Source organism: Pleurodeles waltl, chromosome 4_1 (genome assembly GCF_031143425.1).
Source record: "Pleurodeles waltl isolate 20211129_DDA chromosome 4_1, aPleWal1.hap1.20221129, whole genome shotgun sequence".
NCBI classification, from domain to species: Eukaryota; Metazoa; Chordata; class Amphibia; order Caudata; family Salamandridae; genus Pleurodeles; species Pleurodeles waltl.
In genome coordinates this window covers 230,283,105-230,296,062 of record NC_090442.1, presented here as the reverse complement: position 1 = coordinate 230,296,062, position 12,958 = coordinate 230,283,105, and the positions used below count along the sequence as shown (strand labels likewise).

The 12,958-nt window shown below is 44.1% G+C and overlaps 1 protein-coding gene across 1 annotated transcript in view; it reads left to right on the top strand.

The window, feature by feature from the left end:
- Positions 1-12,958, top strand: part of TMTC1 (transmembrane O-mannosyltransferase targeting cadherins 1) — a 958,188-nt gene that overhangs the window by 367,899 nt on the left and 577,331 nt on the right. The gene's annotated exons all lie outside the window — the stretch shown is intronic.

Genomic DNA, 12,958 nt, shown 5'->3' with positions numbered 1-12,958 from the left:
GATGATAGCTCCTTATGGCACAAAGTGTGAAGAAAATATGCACAAAGCTGATACATTCTCATACTGTAAAAATAAACAAGTCAACGGGTTTGGTGATGGAATGGGTAAGGACGTTGGAACTTTTGGTCCCGTAAAGAGTAAGGGCTGTGTGTGTGCTGCATTGAGCCTTTGTCAGGTGAATGTGATCAGGGCCCCGAAAACCTGGAAACATGACATAGCACCCTAATGCGAAGTGAGGGAAGGTGTACTAAAGTGACCCAAACAACCCACCTGAGGGAAAATTCTGGGAGGTGGACAACATGGTGCACTTAGGAAACCATTCGAGTGTGTGTGTTGGGGAAGGTGGGTGTCCCCCAGGACTTTGTGCTGTGAGGGCCATCTTGAGGTATGTTGGCGCAATAGCCAAGGTGTTTTTGTGACTTTGTATGCGAGTAAAGCATGCGTTGCTCCCAGCTATCTTTTTGTTACACTCCACATAGAGCAGAATAGCCACAGGAGACAGATAGAAGGATGCATAACTGAATGAAGGTGTTTAAATGTGGCAAGATGGTTGAGTGAGTTAAGCGTTCAAATCTCGCATGTTTGCGACTTGCATTTCATAAATTTGAGCATCATCCTTACAGCCTTCCATTGTCAATAAATTGAGTACAAATGCGTTATAGTAATACCTGTTATTTGAAGGTCTTATAGATGGCAACGCCGCAGTATTAAACGCCAGATATGAATACGTTATTATTAAGTATATTCTCTTCTTTCAGCCTGTGACTGTTATAAATGTTGCATACTGCAGACCACCCCTGTGAGGTCTTTTATAACAAGAGCCCTGAGCGCCTGAGGAATAAAATCATGAAGTGCACCCGCAGCGATAGTATTTGCTCCACGTTGCATCTTCTCCTCTAAGTTCCGATAATTATACACGTGTGACAAAGTGGCTTTTTTTATTTAGTACCCGCTTCTGGAATGTTCTTCCCATCTCCACCTGTGGTCAGTAACATTGGTCGAATACCAGTTCTTACTCTTGGTTCTTTCATTAAGAAAATACACTATATTGATGACTGTCATGCTCTAAATATACTCTTTAATGGATTATTATAACTCAGCTGCACACATTTTGCACATACATTTGACTTAGTGATGCCACTCGTACAAAGTGACGTGTGAAAACAAAACTTTACTGTAAGACTGATCAACTGTAAGAAACAGCAACCGGTAAATATGTCCTCTACTCCCAAATGTCCTTAAAGAAAGCTGCTTGTAAACCTCAATAAGAAGAGTCTTAAACATTCAACCCCCTGAAGTAAAGTGGCTCAGAAATGCTGCTGCAGAACTTTACAAACACAAAGGCAAATTTAGTCTACAGAGTCATCGATGCTAACAGTGCTATCCTAGGGGGTGAAGGGAGAGTCTGGCATATTGAGGTACAGGCTCGGAATAAAGATCTTAAGTGAGCAATGTGGTAGTGCTGGTTTTAAGGAGTATGAAACAGCTACAAAGCTTGCTCATCCGGCAAACAAAAAACTCACCTGTAAGGCATTCCAGGTGAGATTGCTATCAAAGACATCTTCTTTGTATTTTTGTGTTCGTTAAAATATTGATACAATGACTCTGAGGTGTTTGGGTGGTGGCCTCTTTGCACATTTATTGGCTTTTCCTATGGAAGGCTCTTTTTAATTGAGCTGTATTCCAATTTAGGTAGTTGTTTGTAGACAATTATGTAAAGTCGTGTAATGATACCATTGAAACTTTCATCTCTTTTGAGCATTGATGTTGATCTTCAGTCTTTTGCTCCCTCCTTCCCCACTCTGTTTACCTTTCTCTCTATCTCTTTCTCTCTCTCTCCCACACGCACTCGCACTCTCGCGCACACCTCTCCCACCACATTGAAATGGCGTGTCTCCTGCTTGCAGATCTCTCAGCCTGTTCGATTCTCCCCTGACATCTGCTTTTGGAAATGTCCTGTCAGCACCATTTATGAGACTTCCTGCTGACTGTACCAGACCAGAACGACATTGGGAGAGATAACAAGGGGCTTTGGAATGGTGCTCTGAAAGTACATAGTAGTGCATCCCCTTAAGTCAACCTGTCTAACTAATAAGACAAACTCAGGCCCAGACTTATAACGATTTTGCGTAGGAGTTGCGTCACTTTTGTGGCTCAGCCACGAATCCATTTTGGCATTTATTAAGCCATGCAGAGTTGATTTGTGTGGCTTTGTGTGGTTTAGTAAATACAGAATAATACAGTGCAGTGCTTTGTTACTTTACGTCGGGTGGGAGTTACATCAGGTGGAACATGGGGGTTACAGTGCATCCACCCGTGTATTTTAGCATAAAATTACATTTACAAAGAGTTGTAAACCTGGGTTTATGCCAAAATGCTGCACATACCAGACAGAGGCTTAACAAGGGGAACTATCTTAATTTCTCCTTGTTACTTCCTCTTTCCATGTGTGCTGCATTGTGCATTCCAAACCAAAATGTTTCTGCTTATTTCAGGCCCTCTCTCACCCTGCAAGGAAGGGAGCATCAGAGTAATGAGGATGAAGTTATTTAGCCATTACATCCACATCCTGTTTCCTCTCCCATTTCTTACTCATTGATGATATACTCAAGTGGCATGCCTTCACCATGATCCCCAAACCTGTGAAAAAGTACATTTACAGAAGTTAGTAATGCAGCACCGAACCCTTTCTCGCACCACTCCCAACTGAGGATGGTACAAGTGCACCTAAGAGAGCTGATTTACTACTGGACAGGACACAAGTATAAAAAAGTAACCCATTTCATCAGACACATCAAGTGGGTAGCGGGAAACAAAGATTGCTCTGCAAACATCTGAAACAGACGCTCCACCAATCTTGCATACAGATGCCTCAACACCCAATGTAGGATGAGCCACAACTTGACCAGGAGGGACAAACACAGCCCAACTGTGTTCAAGTGGGAATCAAAGATGTCAACCAACAATTCAAACATATCATGAATGATGAACCACCAAAACAAAAAAACAAACAAGAAGGCAATCACCTTTCAAATACCCAGAAGATAAAAGAATACCCAGGGGCTGATGAAGACATGTGAAAATGTCCCCAATTAATCTATAACTCGACAGAAGGAAGCTTATATTACCTGGGCATGTTTCTGTATTGGGCATCAGGTGGCAGAGCCCTAAGACGAATTTGACTGGCAGCCAGAGAGCACGGTACATCAATACCACTCCCTATCCCATCAATTGATAACAGAGGACATATGCTGCAAACTGCCAGTTTGCTAGTGCACGTCATCAGCCAGGGTCAGGCTACCAACAGGTTGAGATAAGGCAGTCACTACATAAGAAGTCAAGGAGTGGTTTGGAGCAGCAACTTATATTGTGGAGATCAGGGCTAGCACGGACAGAAAACACAAACAACTGCAGATGGAATCGAAAATCTATGCACTGCTCCATGGTGGTAGACCCTGCAAACACCCACTACTGCAGTAGGTGTGAGTGGATGTAAATGGGACCATTGGGAGAACCTCGCCTATTGTCTCCAGGCCTCCCAAAGGCTTAGCACACAGCCTGTGAGTCTGAGGTCTGAGTCAGAAGATGAAGGCCAATGAGGAGAGACAGTGAAGCAGGAAAGGAGCACATCTTCACTAAATCACAATTTGAATGGGCTGTTTGCACTGCACCCACCAGTGTACACATCATTCTAAAACACACAAGGACCTCTGCCACCACGCAGGTCAACACACCGGAATCACGAGCAGAGAAACAAAATCAAAGAAATACAAGAAAGGGAAAAACCAGGGACTTCCAGTCTTAGAAATGAAAGGCCACTAAATGTGAAAATGCAGCTCCCGCCACAACTACACCCAAATAAGTGGGCATAAGGATAGAGGACCCCACAGAACCATGCCATGCATGCCTTCAGTGTGAAGTAGCAGCAAAGTGAGTGAAGAATAGGAGACCTCTCACAACCGAGCAGTTAGAAAAGAGAGAAAGCCAGAGGTCTACAGTTGCAGAATAGACACTTGGGAGCCAAACCATCAAGGGGCAGACTGGCCAGTAAGTCAGTCCAACCAATATTGGAAAGGCTGGGCACTCTTGAACAAAACTACACAACTATACATATCCATGTCTCAGAGGATAAAAGCTCGGGGGCTTAATTACAAGCCCCTGTGCGCCACCGGAGCATCACTTTTTTTACACTCCTGCGGCACATAGTGCAGACCCATAGCTACAAGGCCACAGAAAGCCACCCTTTTTGGCTTTACATGGTCTTGTAGATATGGTGTAAGTCAATGCAGCGCTGCATTGCCTCCCACTGCGTCAGAGACGCTTGCCATGGGCATTGCTTTGGGTTTTCCCACTCATGACACTGCCCCAGATTTACAACATTTCGTAAATCTGGGGCAGTGCCAAAAACATATGCCTCCTCAGAGCAGGCGTAACAAGGAGAAATGTTTACAATTCTAATTTTTTCCTCTTTCCACATGTGCTGCATTCTGCAGCATGCATACAATGAGGAAAGCACATCTAGTGATTGTTTTTGTGCAGGAAGGTGCCCCATACTGCACAAAAACAATGATGCCACCAACACAGACACCCTTTTACCATGTTGCATGGGTGCCTGCGTTGGCGCTCTGCTGCAATTTGTGTGCCGGTGCTAGGTGAAAGGACAGGAACGAACTGTATATTGTAGATATGCTACATTCCTGCCCTTTTGAATTGGCGTACGGCAGCGCAGCAAAAAGACTTGTGGCGCTGCCCTACGCCAGTTCGTTGTAGATAAGGCTCTTGCTTTTAAAGCAGCACAGTACAGGACTCTGCCTCTGTCTTCAGGTATTTCCAAGCACCTGCATTAATTACAAAACAAACATACTTTTCACACAACAGTTGTTCAAAGTGTACTGGGCACAGAAAAGGGTATTACCTCCTCAGCAACACTGCCTCACAGGTATACCCTCATTTTGATGATTAACATGAGGAAAGTCAGGCTGATGAAAGTACATGTTAGAGAAATGCCAAAATGACGAAATATCTTTTTCACAAAAATGTTATGTTTTCGTGGAAAAAGTCATTTGTCATCAAGAGGAAGTTAAGAAGGTAAGAGAGGATGGTTTTTAGGATGGGGAAAACTTAGATGGGATGGGCGAAGCAATAAAACTAACATTTAAAAAGGAGGAAAGCTGGAGGTTACAAAATGTATGGGTATTAAACAAATGGAAGGGGAAGTAAAAGGGCGGATGGCGGCAGAGGGCGATGGTATGAGAAAGTGAAATAGAAAGGGGTAGGCAGAAGTAGTGAAAGTAAGATTTAAAAAAGGAGTAAAGCAGAAGGGTACAAGATGTATAGGTATTAGAGAAAATGAAGGGGGATTAGAAAGGTGAAAGGTAGAAAAGGGAGAGGGGATAAGATGAGGATACGTAAATGGGTAGGTGACATAAAAATAAAAAAGGAGTACAGTGGAGGGTAGAAAACATATGGATTTTAAAGAAAGGGAAGGTGAGGTAAAAGAATAAAGGGGAGTAAAATGGGGAGACACCTGGAAGCGTGTAAAAGTAAAAGAAAAAGGTGTAAAAAATGCATGGTTGATAAAGAAATGTAATAGAGGTGAGGTAGGTTGAGGGGACAATAACTTAAAAAAGAAGTGGTTAAGTGGAACTGTAACCTCCTCTAAAAAAAAAAAATTAAGAGATGAATATTTCATCAAAAATTGTTTCTCCAGCTTAGTTTCCTAAAACTGGATAACACTGCTAATAAAGGAAAATGTGTCAAAAAAGGCTCAACAAGAAAAAGTTTGTCAGAACCAGTTGTCCTTAAGAATGTACTTAATCAGAAACACATACAACCAACTCGAGCCACACATCAACTGACTTACTTGCCCTTAAGGATGAAGGTGAGCAAAAAGTATAACAAGGCGCCATTGGCAAGGAAGTCCCTGCTGTTGGTCCCCACACAACTCCTTCTTACCTCAGCCCAGATTTGACCTAAGTACTCCAGCTATCCAAAGACAACAGGAGAGCACTACAGGCCCACATATAAGTTTGGTATAGAAGGTGTAAGACATCCTGGAATAACTTGCATCACTACCAGATGTGTAGATCATGGATTCCAACCGTTCAAGCTCACAACGCCTAAATGGTTTTTCCACCACTGACACTGACTCCATTGCCATTTCCAGGACAGTGTCTGCCATTTCAGCCACGGCATCAGGTTCTTGCCACAATCCACACAGGCCCAGATCTGTGCCCAAGAGAGCACGGGGGAGGGACACCCTGTACAGCCATACATTCCAATAGACTTGATTCTGACAGGAGACCCCTAATTATTAATTAAACTACCTGGCCCCTCTGCTCTAATAAAAAAACAGAAGAAGAGGAAATGTGAAGATGCAGGAGATCAGGGTATCCATGCTGAGAGTAGAAGCACAAAAACACAAACTGGTGTGATGTGGGATCAGGCACCCTACAGAGTACCTGGAGGGGGGAAGGGGCACTGTAAGGGATCTGCAGAATAGTTGTGGCTTGGACACTTAGGTAGGGATGCCGGCCTGAGGAGGCACGGCCTCTCCTCAGTGATTAAGGAATGGGATGAGGAAAGGTGTGAGAAGGTTATTGAGTCTTAAATCTCCTCAGCCATTTGACAACTGAGTGAAATATATATAATGAGTTAACAGAAATGGGACTTAAGCCACCCACATAGGGGAATGTTCACATCAAAAGTATTATTTGACTTACATGAACGCAATTATAATCTACTTTTTGATCACTTCTGCAGTTTAACATTGCTTCGAAACACTTTTGCAGCCAGGATATCCACTTTAGAAACTTGTGACATTCAACTGCTGTGATAGTTGTAGGTGACATGAGTCGGCTCATCACAATCACTCGCTTTCTTTCTGTTGAATTATGTAACAAATGATTATGTTTCTTAATTCACAAATCGGGTTTCATGTGTGCAACCAAGAGACCTAATTCTCATGTGAGAAGAAAAATAAATCAGCACGGATCAACAGGAGGAGATATTTCTATAAACTAATATTATCCATCATGCTTGTGAGAGAGTAACCCGCCCACCAATCTCTATATCAGGTTCTAAGGGCCTCATTATGACATTGGCGTTCTCACCACGGGCCCGCCAATGATGAGGGAAAGATGCCACCGTCATGCTGGTGGCGCCCCCCCCCCCAGTCATATTACAGTGTTCCCGCCGGGCTGACTGGCTGCAAAATTGTATTACGACGTTCCCACTGGTCAGCCCAGCGAAAACAGTGCTATGGCATTGGCCAGTAGCATACCAGCAGCCTCGGAATGCGCACTGGCTGCAAAGCAGACAATACGCATTCCGAGGGTGCTGGGCAGAGGGGGCCCCCGGCACTGGCTTCCCACCAGCCTTTCCATGGCAGGGTGACTGCCAAGGAAAGGCTGGCAGCAAGCTGAGTTGTAATCAGCATGGTGGCGCTGAGTTCAGTGTCGCTGTGCCCGAGCACAACTCAGACTGCCATCTGCCCATCGAGGACCATGATCCTGGCGGTGACAGCAGTCCCCTGGTGAGTCCACGCATCAGGGCTGTAATGTGGTGGTTGGACCTCCTGGAGTGTGGCAGTCTGACCGTCACCGCGATTCTGCGGTCCTCGGACCTCCAGACTCGTAATAGGGCCCTAATTGTCTACTTTCAGCAGATGCTATGCCAGAGGTGCTATAATTATGTACAGTTTGTTGGATTTTGGTCAGTACACTTTCTTTAGGAGAAACAGAACCCCTCCAAACATTGTTTTCGCAGTTATGTCTCTATGGTCTGGCTATCTATGCTCAGATCATTGTAGCAAATTAATTTTAATTCAACATTTTCGATGTTATTTAGCAAAACTTAGTTGGGGCTATTAAGAATTTAGATGATCCCATCTTTCTCTTGTGCTAGTAATTTAAATCAATAAACCGCCATGAAAAAATACATAAGATTGTAAGTGGTTAACAAAATAAAGAATGGCCTCCTTCAGCCGAGACCATGGTTGTCCAGCCAAGTTGTTCAGACATGAATGCTTCCCCAGGATTGTATTGTTTACCTCATTCTCACCATTTTTGCTAGCACAATCATATTCCGACACCCCAAACTTGGATTATGGCGGTTCTAATACTGCTTGCTCTTTCTTGCCTTGGGTATTACACCTTTGCCCCCTCCCTTAGGCAATCCTGAGCAAAGTTAGTTCTCAAGGGCTTGTTCAACATGTATCCACTAATTGTCTATTTGGCCGTCCTCACATCCCCAGAGAGTGAGCCTCTTGTTAGCACAATTTGACGTACGGATGTCTACTATTGTACACCAGCCCTGCTTTCTTCCATACAGTGGTTGGAATAGTGGACATGTTCTCTGGTCTGCCACTCTGATGGACAACTGTTCACCAAATTTAGAGATGACTTCCGGCCCAGATGTGATCTCTTTAACTTCCCCTGTACTGAAGACACCAGACGTTTGGTAGACATCTGGTATCGATCAAAACAAACTCCTAGAGTGGGAGTGTTTTTTTGCTAAACAAATAACTAATGACCCCCACTGCAGGTGGTTGTTTTTTCCCTGGGTCTGATGAGTCATTATTTGTGTTTTTCTGTTCATCGCTGACATACAGAAAAACAGATATCAGATTGTTAGACCCAAATAGAAAGGGTTATGCGATGTCCGTACTCCGATGGCCAGCACGCTGTCTAACTGTTGGCGTAAGCTTTCATTCGACAGAGCCAACTTGTGCCTGGTACCACAAACTCTAAATCGGGCCCTTAATCTAGTTTAGGTGCCGACAGATTATAAAGTGTTTAGATTATATATTTGAATTATGCATCACACAAATCCTAGATGCTGTTTCCACAGTAGTACACTTCACTACCTCCTGTTCAGTGACTGGTGCTGGTTCACCCTGTCTTGAGTTTGTATGGAGTGCGCTACAGTGTAAATAATACTGAATAAGGTAAATGGCCACCGAATGAATTTCAGAAACACACATTCTAAGAATTGCAGAATACCTGCCAGGTAAAAAAAAAAAGCATTGTTTCACTAGCAATCTTTCCCATTTTTAGAATTATTGATTTCACCAGTGCTTTCTGCTGATGCAGCATCAGCTAATTAAAAATGGAAAAACAGGAGCCTTCAGTGTGATGACGTATGTGTGAGCACGCAACTCCAACATGCATGCACATACGACATGGCACTGGGCACTGTTATTTTTTTGTTTTATTTATCTTAAAAAGATTGTGGGTACTGCTTGGAGCAGTAGTTGACAAAAGGAATTTATACATATGCACATGAACTTTATAACAATTGAGGTGCTCATCAGCAAATTATAGTTGCCCAGCAAACCAAATAAAATTTTAAAAATGAAAAAAAAAATTTGTTTATAGGACCGTGATGAGTGGGAGGGAGCAGGGGGTAAGTTAACAGGGAGTGGTCGGGGTAGTGAGTTTTGGGCAGGGGCATCGAAGGAGAAGGAAATCAAATAAATAAAAAGCTCAGTTGGAGAAAGCAGTGGACAGGCAGGGGAGCACGAGGGTGGAAATTTGCAGGGGGGAACAGCACACAAGAGAGAAAGCAAGAAAACACAAAATCCCTCAGAGTGCTAAAAGTAAAAGTAAAAAACAGTTACCTTTTAAAAAAAACATATTTTATTGGGTTAAAAAGAAACCGCATGTTCAGCTTTCCAGTATTACAGTTGATGTTGTGAGCCTCAAGCTGGATTGTACATTTTCAAATACAACAATGTACTTATTTTGGTCCCGTAATACGTAGTAATGAAAATGAACATGATAACAATTTTGATCAACAGTCCCATAAACAATCAAGGAACTCAGGGCCTCAATACAACTTTGGCGTTCAGGTTGCGGAGAGGAGCCAGCCGTCATACCAGCTGCCTCCTCCTGGTCATATTACGATGTTCCCGCCAGGCTGACCGGTGGGAACAGTGCTAGGGAACAGTGCTACGGTATTGGCTTTGGATCCCTTAAGGGAGCCAAGACCAATACCATAGCACACCAACACCCTTGTATGTTGCAGACAGTGCATATTCCGAGGGTGGTGGTAAGGGAGGCCCCTCTACTGCCCACAACATGGTCGTGAGCAGTGCTGGGGTCCTCCGTGGATTCCTGACCTGTCTTTCTGCCAGCCTTTTCATGGCAGGATCCCCACTATGGAAAGACAGGCAGAAGAAGGAGTCGTGATCAGCATAGCAGCGCTGAGTTCAGTGCCATCGTGGCTGATTACGAGTCTGACTGCCGTCAACCCATCAGGAATCACGTTCCCAGTGGTGATAGTGGTCCCCTGGCAGTCCGACCACTACCACTGCGTCCCAAGGTCGGATATTAGTGGATGTGAGTGGGCCCAGAGGTGTTCGTATTCCAAGTAGAGGCATATTGGGTACATAGGGTAGTTGAGCTTTTGTCTATTTTAGAGCTTCTTTCGAGTATACAAGTGCATCATGTTAAAGCAGTGGTAGCTCGTGGGGCGATGCACCTCGGGTAATAGTAGTGTCTGTAACCTACCCTGCTGTAAGTCTTGGGACACGTGATTTATTTCTGTCAGGTGGAAGCCCGACAACCTGTACTCTAACCATTGCAACTGGCCTGTATAGCAATACACTGTAAAGTCCGGGACACCCAGTACACCATCGGCTAGTGGGAGTTTTAATTTAGCAAGGCTCACACTACATCACCAAATCTATAAGCAGTGCGTTAAGCTGTAGAAAATATGCTATTGCAGCCACCACCGGTAGATTTACGAAATAGTATAAAAAACGAGGCAGCATTACCATTTTCGGCAATGCTATTAGTCCGACCACTGAGAGGGGCAAAGTGATCCAAAACTGAATCTGCGAGTGGAGGGAGGCAATTGTTTTGTTTAAGTTACCTTCCAAAAGATCGGTAGCAGGTTGAACTCCTAGGTAATGGAATGTGTGTGAGGCCAATTAGACAGTAACTGTCCCCTTTCTATACTGCTAACTAGAGCATCCTCTTGGAAAGTGAAGCACCTGGATTTATTATAGTTTCTTCGGAGCCCTGAGAGTTCTACAAATTCATTAAGAATGGCATTTAGGGTGGATATGTCCATTTTCAGGTCACAGAGATATATTATAAGGTGGTCCGCATGCAGAGAGATCCCATGTTGGCATTGTCCCTGTGAAATACCCCAGACGTCCTCTGTAGGATTCTCTGCGCCAGTGGCTCCATTGCCAGTACTAAAGAAGTGGTGACAAAGGGTATCCCTGTCTAGTGCCACCAAAAATGGCATAAACAGAGGATATGTATGAGCCTGTTCGGGCACGGCCCTTGGATTGGTATATATCAATTTCACCCAATTAATATAAGACTCAAGGATTAAAAATTTCGGCAGCGTTGCAAACACATAATCCCAGTGTAAAGTGTTGAATGCTTATTGATGATTCAGGGAAAGACACCCAGGACTCGGGTAGGTTGCGATAGAGACCTCCATCACTTCATGTAATCGTCTCATGCTTAATGTTGTACTGCATCGGGGTACAAAGCCGTTATGGTCCATATGAATTAGATCTGGTAATTGAGGAACTAACCTCATAGCTAGGATTTTACTCAATATTTACATTCAGTAGAGAGCAAGGATAATGGCCTTAGGATGACATGTCTGCTGGGTACCTGCCAGGCTTGAACACAGAGGTCACTAGGGCCTCAGATGTAGTGAGTGGGAGGGATCCATCTCAAGTGATGTATTGTATAGTTTTTCTAAGTATGGGAGTAGATGAGTGGCATATGTAGTGTAAAATTCAACCAATAGACCTTCCAGTCCTGGTCTCTTGTTTCGTAGCAGATCATTAATCATGCAAGAGTGCATTCTGTGCCACAATGTGTGTGTCATAGGTACTTGTGGTAAGGGTACGTTGTGTAAGAAGTCATGCAGGCCAGCCGGAGACTGGGTGTAGGGTGCCCATAGAAGTGTATGTAATATTCCTAAATGCTGTGTTAATGGATTCTTGTGTCTTGAGTGTGAACCCCTCTAGTGTGCTTGTGTAGGCATGGGGGACAACTGAGGTCGAATCAAGCGGGTCAACAAGGCACCTGCGTTATCACCCTATGTATATTTTTTTTTCATGTAAGCACGTCAATCTAGCACCCGTAGGCGTTCCAGGTGTTCCGCATGCTGGGTGCATCAGTCTTGTAGTTCTTTAGTATGGGCATCGGTATGGGCCATCACCTGATCTAGTGCACTTAACCAGTCTTCCAGTGTTTTTTTGTCTTTACGTATCATTTGACTTGTCTTGGGTGTCTTGGATATAGACATTGAAGTCCCCTGTAAGACTACTTTTAACGCTTCCCATTCAACTTACGGTGTTGAAGCCGTGTCCGCATTTTCAATTAAATAAGTGGTTATAGTAGTGGCCAGGGTGTCTTTAAAGGCTGCATCCTCCAGTTGGCCTGGTCAGAGTTGCCAGGTGGGCAAAGGAGTGGGGATCCGCCCCCTCATAATATGTAGTTAGTGGGGGTTAGGATCTTTCAGGGTTTTCCCTAGGTATGTTGTGTGCAAAATACTCATAAGGAGGTGAACAAAATAAGGGGTCTAACTGTGAGTGTAGGGTGTGTGCTACTGAATAAAGGGCCAGATGTATCAAAGGGGTTTACCAATTGTGTGTCAATGGGAAAATGCTTTGATACATATGGCCCAAAATGAGTATTCTCTCATCCCCTTGCTTAATTCTCGCCAGGCATCTAACAAGGACCATCCCATGGCTCATTCTTTTAGGGCTTTGGCTTGTCGAATCGAGGGCACATTACGTAGAGCAGGGTGAGATTGGTCTAGGTGAACATCAAGAACTGCGTTCACCACCGATCAACTATTGCATTTGAGACCAGACCACCAACACTGAGGAGAGATGGGATAGAAAACAGTCCTGGTCTGTATTCGGGGCATTCAGACTTCCTAACACCAAAGGCTTACCGTCTAGGCCACCCGTGCCAACACA